At 27.9% G+C, this 10,683-nt stretch overlaps 1 pseudogene; it reads left to right on the top strand.

The window, feature by feature from the left end:
* Positions 1-5,672: 5,672 nt before the first annotated feature.
* LOC110663852 (MLP-like protein 28) lies at positions 5,673-6,333 on the top strand (annotated as a pseudogene).
* The last annotated feature ends 4,350 nt before the right edge of the window (positions 6,334-10,683 follow it).

The following is a 10,683-nucleotide window of genomic DNA, read 5'->3' as shown; positions in this document are numbered from 1 at the left end:
TACAAATTTGTCTCAAAGAAATTTAGAGAGATGAATTTTCCTCTACTATCCATTACTTTAGAATTTTCTTCTTTTTAATTTTTTTTAAGAAAAATTGCATTGGCTATTGTTGAGATAAAGATTAAGTTTTAGAAGTTAATGAAAGGAAATTAGTTTTATTACTTTTAGTACATTTTTTAATTTATTTATAATTTATCTTTTAATATTTATTTGTAATTTTTATTTCGTTGTCCAATCTACTATGGATCTCTTTAGTATAAGAATTTCTTTGAATTTTTTTGGTTAATGGTGCAAAGGGTATTTTTATTATTTTGACACAGTTGATTGCTTTAATACATGAAGAAATGTGCAAATTTTGAAGCACAATCAATTTATAGAAACTATTTAATTTAATTTTAAAAATATAGGAATTGAGTTATGAGTGTGCAAGGTGTCTTGATTGGCACTACCCATTTTAGCTAGTTCAGCATTATGTTTCTATAACACTATCACGATACTAAGATATTAACACACTAAAGGCAGAGGAAAGAAGTTGCCATCGAAGTAATAACCAGGACAAATTCATAAGAATGGATGTGGATGGCAACTTACCCCTTGTAAAGGTCCACTATCCTTCTTTCACCATGAGTCCAATGGCCATAATTCGACATAGTAGGTACAAGAAAAGGAAAGAGTTAGGCACCCTCTAACACATATTTATGTAAGCTAAATTATTACACATACATGTTCATACAAGTAAAATCACAAACATATAATTCCTAATCATATTATTTTGCTAAATTTACTGATGTTATATACCTTATTTACCATATTGTCCAACTTGCGTATTTAACCAAGTTAATTTACATGCCAATTCATTATACATGAACATATTTGAAATACAAGGAAAAAATATTAAAGGCATTTTATTCATATCACACACATAAAGGGGTCAAGGTTTCTAATTTATATATTTAAACCCATTAATTACCAAGTTTCCACATATGCATATTTACTAAATCCAATTAAGTCTATTTCAACTTGATTAAAGTAATTAAAAGTTTAAAGTAAAATAAATAAAACCTACTACTAAAGAAAGGAAAGGGGGAAAGAGTAGAGAATTAAAGTTAAAATGGCCTTCACAAAATTAATAAAAATGCTACAGCTATTACAAGGTCTTTTAGGCCCAATAACCTTATGTAAGAGGCTTTGAAGTTCATCTTGGGCTTTCGATTTTAGGCTTGATCTACCTTTGGGTCCATCTTATCCCATTTGTGCCTAGAAAGGTTTTTGGGCTTCTTAATTTGGCTTGTCCTTATTTAAATTTATTAATTATTAAAAATAATTAAAATTATTTTATAAAAGTCCATATAATTGAAATGTACAGCAAGGAGATTGAATAAATTACAACAAAATAAATAGAGATAATTATTAAAATTTAAATTAAAATAAAACTCCTAAGAGGAAAGAATTATATTGATGCTCTTCCACAATTTGAATTTAGTTAGGAAATTATTTCTTAGGCAAACTCTTAATTTTCTACCTTATCTTTAACTCTTTTAGGTCTCCCAACTCACGCAAAACATAAAACAAACAAGTTAGAATTTAATTCGGAGATAAAAGAAGATATTTGCACTAAAGCTCTAATTCTACCCAAAAAGGCAAAATTAAACACTTAACAAAATAAATTTATTTCACATGATAAAACAATACTAAAAATCATACAAAAATACAAGAGATTCCTAAGACATGAAAAAAATATGATAAAAAAAACAACAAATTCATGCATTAAAATAACCCAGAAAAAATGTCACAATCATATTTGACGCAAATAAAATATATATAAAACTAGACAGCAAATCACAAAATTCATTAAAAATAGCAAATTCAACACTAGGTCATATTTCCTGGTAGATTTTAATGCTGACTAGGATTGTTGTTATATCTCACTACTCATTCTACCTTTTTGTCATTTCTTCCTATTATATATTTTAAGGTAAATTTCTGACACATATATAATCAACTTATTCTCAAATTTTCCATAACAAGAAGAAAGAAAAAATCAAATTGAAGAAAGAGAAGAAGGAGACACCATTTTGAAGAAAACTCACCTATGTAAAAGTGTCGTTTTCAGCTCCATTTTCAGAGATTTAGATTCTCTCTATCTGAATTTTTTATTTTTAGTCTTATTTTCATGTTTTTCTACTTCATTTTATATTTCTTTCTTGAAAAATAATTATGAATGAGTAGATACTTGATATTTCAGAGTTAAGTGTAATGGTTTAATTTTTACTTGCGAATTTGGACTGGATTTATCTAGATTTTAATATACATAAATTTTGATTCATCTCTTATGTGCTTTTGTTAGGCCTTTTTGGGTTTTATTATTAATCTTTGATTGAAGGATTAAAAGGTGAAAATCAATGATAGATAATCAAGATATTGAACTTACTTATCTAGTGTTAGAGATAAACTAGGGATTAAGAGATATTTTTAGTTGATTAAAGTGTTTAATAGGTTTTGGGTAAATTAAGCATCGCACCAAAATGGAGTTTAATTTTTCTTAATATACTCTTTAATTTGCTTGAAAAAGATATTAGAGAAGTTTAGAATCAACTACTTTCAATTTTTATATTTTTCCTTCAAAAATTGGATTTACCTAACCAAATCCTAATAAATTTATTACATGAACCCCAACTCTGGAATCTGACCATTATTTAATTCTAGTTTCTGCATACCTATTGTTAATTTAGTAATTTTACATATAGTTTAGAGATTTATTTACTTTTCTTATTGCTTATTTGCTTATATTTCTATATAGTGGCTTCATTTACATCCTTTAATTTATATACACCTTAATTGTTAGTCCAAATAAGTGTAATTTTTATAGTTTGGTACTCAAACTCAAATCCCTGTGGGACAATATCTTATTTTTATTACTTGATATGGTTCGTACACTTGTGAAAAATACATATCACAATGGCAATGTTGTTGGCTACGGTTCTATCTGTGTTCCTGTTTAGTTTTAGGCCATCGTTACAGTTCTTCTTTTATTGTCTGCATGATGTCGCTGCACATATATTTTGCGCCCCTAAGTGTGCTAGTGGACTCCCTTTCAAGGGGAAAGCTAACCCAAAAAGTCTCATAGACGTTTCTATTGAAAGAAGAATAGACTCATGAATCATGATGTATCCTTTTCATTGAAAGCTAGTAATTCTTTGGTTAGTTTTTATTTAAAATTAATATTGCAAAAGCTAGCATGTTTTTCCTTGGTGATCTGCTAGAAAGAAGAGCATTGGTCACTTGTGATAGTGAAACCTCTTTTGATAAATTAAATTAATACCATCATGGTCATGTGCCATACCTGTGGTGTGGATCATGCTGAATTAATGGCCTCCTGGTCTGGAAAGAGAAGAGAACAAACATATCTAATATTAACCAAAAACCAAAAGTAGTAATTATTTTAAAAGATATAAAGTGAATAGATGTAATTATTTTAAGAGATGTGAACTGTTATATTTATTCCAAAATGTTATATTTATTCTAAAAGGTGTAAAGGCTTTATAAATAACAATTTGAACAAAAATTATTTTTGTTTCTTTCTTTTATATCTTTTCTCCATTTATGCTTATAATCAATAATGTTATTCTTTAATTCATTATTGGGAGAATTCTAAAATTATTGTTTAAAATTTTATTTTAGCTTTGTTATTTTAGAGAAATATGCCTAAATTACTTAACAGCAACACAGTGGAGGTATAATTCCCTTAAAAAGAGTGACTACACGATTAAAGTTTATTGTTATTTTTCTAACAATTTATATTTCATAATAAAAATATAAAATAATATTCAATTCAAAATAATTTAAACTCAATACATGAGGTCGGTAAAATATATTTTATAAGTTTGATTAAGAATTATTGATATTGGCAGCAAAATGTTAGCTGGCCATGATAAGGGAGAGAAGTGGCAACAATTATTTGCTTATTATTAATTTTCATGCAATATCTTGTTACATTTTTTTAGTATTAATTAAATATGTTATCTATATACGTCATCAAATCAATCAATGGTTGTATCATTAGTCCATAATCCTATTTTAAATTTAAAGGCAGTTAACTAAATCGAATGATTATATTATATATTGATTGTTAAATAAAATAAATTTTCATAAAGTAAAATAATATAAAAATATAATACTAACAATAATTGAATAAGTTATTTAAAACATTATTTATTTAAAATAAAATAAAATTACAAGTATTAATTAAATATTGAGTAAGTTGGTGTTGTTAAATAAAATATATATAAAAATAAATTATATTTATTATAGTTATAAATATCATATATAAAAATAAAATATGAAAAAATATAAATCAAACTGAATGTTTTATATTTATTCGTTTTGGTTAATTATATATATTTTTTATTTATTAAAATTGCAATACAATCGAAAATAATAAATTAACTTAAAAATTATTCAAAATCGAATTAACCATTTTTTTAGTTGGATTTTACTGATTCATTGAATTATTATTTAACAGCTATAACAAAAGTGTAAAATACATAGCCTAATGCTTTTTACCTTACAATTTCATGTGTAAATATAAGAAGGAAATTTCTTAACAGCACTAAAGTGTGTAAATACTCAATCAATAAAAAAAATTATTTATATATATTTTTAATTAATATAATGATTAATTGGGTGTATATATCCAAATATAGGTAAGCATTACTCATATAAATACAGGACTTTTCAAGGATTTTTTTTTTATTGCAAAATGTAAAATCTCTTTGCTAAAAATTATATGATTCGTTTTACTAATATATATGTATATATTAAAAAATAAAATACAAAAAAAGAAGTATAAATTTGACATATATATTTTGCATACATAAAATTAATCACTTACAAGAAAATAATATAAAGAATTTAGAAAAATTAATAGTATTGACAAAATGTGTATATTGATCAATGCACTTCACTTTTAGACTCCATGATTTTTACGAGTTTAATCAGATAAATTACAAATTTAGGTCTCTTATTAAAAGAAAAATCAGCACGTCATAGAGTACAATTTTCTAAAAAACAAAGTATAGGATTTATTCACTTTATATCCATTAACAATAATAAATCTGTGAAGATATATTCAATTATAGAGAAATTAATAGATACACTTAATAATTAATATACATAAAATTAATGCTTAAATAAATAAAATTCTCTTAAAATATGAAAAACAGACTATAAATAAATAAAATAAAATAAATGCACATAATTAAAGCAGTGAATAATCTCTCCCAATCAAATATTATTAATTAGGTATTAATGATGAGTTTGGCTTAATGATTTTATGAGATTACAGTTAGTCAATGTTTACATAAAATTTTTATATAACACATTAAAAGAATTTCTTTACTGAAAACAAAAAATTATCACAGTGGTATCCAAATAAGTACACATAATATATAAATTGTGTCAACTCCAAATTTCTCAATAAAATATTGACATGATAAATAAATTGTGAATTGTGCCTCACAACATATGATACATCCAAATGTGAAAATCACGTGTCATTGTATTCTACCCCTTCAGCAAACACAAATTGTACATATGCCTGACAACTATATAAACACAACATGTTAGCCTATCAAATCTGTGCCATATACATTCTTTTATTGAGACAGAAAACCATGGCTCTCAAGGGGAAGTTGGAGATTGTCCTTGAACTCAAGTCCTGATAAATTCTTGAGTCTCTGGAAGGAGCAAGCTCATCAGATTCCTAACCACACTCCTACCAATATTCAAGGAGTTCATGTCCATGAAGGTGATCTGGTCACTCCTGGCTCCATCAAGGTCTGGAGATACACTATAGGTACAGCAACAACAATAAATCTCTTGATCCCTTTTTTATTTTTATTTTTATGGATTGGGTTTTACAACTCTGACAATGATTCTGATATCAGTTAGCCAAAACTCAAAAAATTTTGATTTTAATTCCTTAAAATGCATATTTTGGAATAAAAATATTTCACATTAATTTCTTGCGTATTAATGCTTTTTTAGTTGTAATAAAACCATTGCACAGATAGAAGATCTGAGGTCCTGAAAGAGAAGATTGAATTTGATGAGGAGAAGAAGATAGTAACTATTATTGGTCTGAAAGGTGATGTGTTCAAGATTTGCAAGGTCCTTATTGTCACTTGGGAACTCACACCCAAGAGTCAGGGGAGCTTGGTAAAAGTGACTCTTGAACATGAGAAGCTGAATGAGAATGTTCCTGTTCTTCATAAGTACATGGATTTTGCGATTAGCATGACTAAGGATATTGATGAAGGAATCTCCAAGGCATGAATGGAAGGGATATAGAAAACTCTTGTAATTATTGGAAGTTCAATTTAATAAATTTTTAACTTTTTATCTCATTTAATTTATAAGTTTTAATTTAAGTTCAATTTAATTTAAAAATAAAAAAAATTAAGAAATTCAACTTCTTAAATTTTATGTTTAAATAAAGAAATTAAGAAATTAACTCTCAAAATTAAGAAATTAAATATCTTAATTTTTAATTTAAATCAAGAAATTTAGTTCATAAATTTTAATTTGAGCTAAATTGAAACTTTCAAACTAATTTGTAAAAAAATATTAAAAAATATGCCAAATTAAATTTTTTCAATAAATACATAAACTAAATTATATATATATATTGCAAATACACAATTTTTTTTTTGCGTTATACTTACTTTTTTAAGATTGAAATTTTCTCATTGGAGACGAGTCTATTTCTTTTTTTTTTTTTTTTTACATTCCCCTTATTTAAAAATTAGAATTTTACAGCACAACTAATTTTTTTTATCAATTTTATTTTTTTATAAAAAATTATAATTCCTTTTAATTTAAAAAATTTTTATCTTATAATAAATAAAAATAAAATATAATTATGTGAAAATTTAATTAAAATTCTTTTTCTAAATGATTTATTCCATAAGAAATCAAGAAAATAATTTCATTCATAAGTACAAAGATTCACACGCTCAACGATAAGCCCAGCATTAGCATACATCATGATTAAAGAGACAATTCGCAAACAGGCAGCCAACTATGGATATGTAAAGAAAAAGCAGAAAACACAAAATGGGCAGAACACATCGCCAACATAGAAGGCCAGTTTGATCACCAAACCATAAAACTGCAGGCACCAAGATCACACCCACATATGTCAAGGGAGGTACTGACACCAGCAGCAAAAAATACAGAAGGCAAAGAGAGAAATCAGCTTTTCTAAAGTCTTGAAAAATTCTTACCTAAATCTCATCGTGAATTCACATACAATATAAATGATGAAATTGAAATCTACATATTTGTGTATTGAGGCTATGATAAAATAAATCTAGGTAAGTTTCTCCCTTCCATCACAATGAGAGAAATTTTTTATTTGCAACGCAGAAATTTTTCAGTACATTATACTTAAAAATAGTGCACTATCTGTCACATTCCAATTCATTTTTCATAATTCAAAAATTGTGACATGATTGTTGAGTTTACTAACTTTTAATAAACTCATTCCTTGACCTTTTGAAAGTAGGCCAACAAGGTCATGCATATTCTGGTGTTTCTGATACTTGTCTATAATGATCTCCGAGGTAGGAAGGTCAAGCTCTTTCTGGTCAATCACATCGAAGCACCCAAATTGACGATATCTAGATACATCCAATTTCAACTCAATGAATTTTAACCCAGTAACATTAGCTCCAATATATTCCTCACTGTAACACATTTGACCCTCAGTTTTTGACAATGCTTCCTCAACTTGTTGATGGATGAAAGGACATTGACACAATCTTTCCTCTTGAAAATATAGCATACGAACCCCACAACTGATATCGTTAGAACAACGTAAAAGATAACCGTTCATATCTTCAGGCTAGAATTCCACAAGAAGCTTACTGTATTTGACGAACCAATCATCTTTTGTAACATCCACAAAGGGATCATACCCAAAGAATGTATGAGCTGTTTCACTATCCTCTCCCTCCCAATAATTCCTAGTAGTTTTACGACCATACCAACCACCAAAATAGCAATGGAGATCTTTGCAGTCATAATAATCATTTCTGAAGAGATATCTGCATTTAACTTGGAAACCAAAGTCATTCATGTTCTAGTTGTTAAAAGTAATAACAGCACACAGGGCAAAACCTAAGAAGTCACTATTAGCCCAATATGTAGACAGGTGGATTGTCATGGATAATCCCCCACTTTGATGGCTGAACCACTTTTGGAATACTGCTTCCAGGGAAGCAAAACCAGATTCCCCTGCTCGCACGTAAGGCATCTGCACACATGGGAGATGGTCGGTTAAAATAAATAAATAAATATTATAAAAAAGGGGAAGAGGAGGCGGCGTGGTGGAGGTAGGAGAAGAGACCTGATTTTGCAATCTTTTTGAATAAAGCTGAAATTTTGTTAGCGCATTGTAGACCCTTGTTTTGTGATGAGCATGTGCATTGAGGCCGTGGGAAACCCGATGATGAAAAATTATATGACTGTAAGATGTAATTGGAGGCATGGAGCTGAATTATTAATTCCGTGGCATGATCTTGAAAAAAATAAAAATAATAATAAAATTTTGGAGAAATTAATTTAATTAAATTTAAATAAAATTTTATTTTGTTTAAATTTAATATGGGTAGTTCTTAAATGGATCTAATTAAGTTTAATTGGGCTCTATGGGCCTAAGAAAGCCTAGTTATGAATTTTAAATGGGACCCATTTAATTATTTTCTAAAAATTAAAATAACAAAATATCTCTCTCCTCCTTAACCCCACTCTCTTCCTCACTCCCTATTGGTGCCTTCCATTTTTTCTGTCTTCCTATTGGTTGAAACACCTCACCCATATCCCAGTCTTATTCGAATTCTGTAATTGTAGTTGTTTAAGTCATCTAAACTTTATCATCCTAAGACTCCAAACCCTATCACACCTCTCTCCCAAAACCCTATAAATACCCTACTAGAGAAGGGAAAAAGAGAGGATGAAAGGAAAGAGGAAGAGAAAATTCAGAGCTACAGGAAATTTGGAGATATTCAAGACTCTTTGAGTTTTTCCTTATTTTTTCTTTTCTTCAAGAAGATTTTCATACAAGATTTCTGGAAGGTCAGTTTTTATTGTTTTCTTTTCAAGATTCAAGATCTATGCCACACAATATTTTAATTCTATGCTCTTTGTCTTCAATTTATTTTATATGTTCATATAGATCATGTAATCATGTTTAATTTGAGGGGATACACAACTCTGCACATGTTTAGTTTCTGTCTCTCGTATTTTTATTATTTTTCTTTATTTTCTAAATCTGTAAAAAATTTGTAAAAATTATATTCATATTCTACACGAAATTCCATTAATTTTAGGCTCAAGAATCACTAAAAAAGCTTTAATATTTTGTAAGTTATGGCTGTTTGAAGTTAGGGTTCCTGTAAAATCTGATTTGCAGGATATCCGACTTATGGAGCCCATATCTCCCTTGTTCCTTAATATTTTTGTGCAAATCTAGTATCTAAAATTAACTTCAGAATCTTATGAATCTTTTCCAATTGGTTTTGCATTCATATCTTTTGTGGTTAATGAGTTATGAATTTTACAAAAAAGTAGTACGATTCTGTCACTTAGAAGAGTTACGATTTATGTAGATCATTCGGCTAGGGTTTTGTTTGATTTATAAATTTTATGTTATTGTATGATATGTAGGCTATCTTCTGTAATTTTTTTATGATTTTTAGGCATGTTTAACTATTTTTAAAAAATCGAATTTCTTGCTACTGTTAATCTGCCAGAATTTGAAAATTGTATATTTATGCATGTTCTTGTATTTTCTTAGGTTTTAATTGATATTTGATCTATTTTCTGTATTCTTTTAATTCAAGAAGTGTTATAAAGTGTTTGGATCATGTTAGAAGACTTAGACCATTAGGTAGTTGTAACTAATTAGGAATCTTAACCCTTTAGGAGACTAGAGTTAGAATCCAATGTAAATTGTTATTAATGTTTTCTTTATTTCTTTTATTTTCATCTCTAATTGGCCTCATACCAATTGGAGTCACACTAGGTCACTTATAACTCAATTTATACACTGTTATCAATAATTGTCACAACTTGCAGAAAACAACACTCCAAATATTCATTTCACCATCTCCCAAACTTCAAGTATACATTCATGGCACTTCTAATATCACCAATTCATCTCAATCAATCAATATCTAGCAGTATACACAAGTCTATAATAAGCAATTCAAAACTCTAAATTCAATTTGGTCAAGTTCAACAATATGTACTTGAAATAATTGACTAGTGTATGTAATTTCAACTACCAATGCCTAATTCATTTCCACATATCCATGGACACCATAATTCACCATTTAAGTCATGAAATTACATATTTTCTATGCTCCTCAAGGCTGCCAAATTGGGCAGTATCCTTAATTACTCACAATTGCTCAAAGCCTTAAGATAAAGTATCCAAATCAACACTTATACATGTAATTTGATTCCTATACTCTTTGTCACCTTAATCAACATTGTAATTCACCAATTAAGCTAATTAGGGCTGCCAAATTGGGCAGATTCAAGCCTAAAGAAAATCTCAAAATTTTTAGGGTTACAAACCCTAATTCACAATCAAACCTCAAACACCCACATGCACTTCTA

The sequence above is a fragment of the Hevea brasiliensis genome, chromosome 12 (assembly GCF_030052815.1).
Source record: "Hevea brasiliensis isolate MT/VB/25A 57/8 chromosome 12, ASM3005281v1, whole genome shotgun sequence".
Taxonomy (NCBI): Eukaryota; Viridiplantae; Streptophyta; class Magnoliopsida; order Malpighiales; family Euphorbiaceae; genus Hevea; species Hevea brasiliensis.
This window is presented reverse-complemented; position numbering and strand designations above follow the sequence as displayed.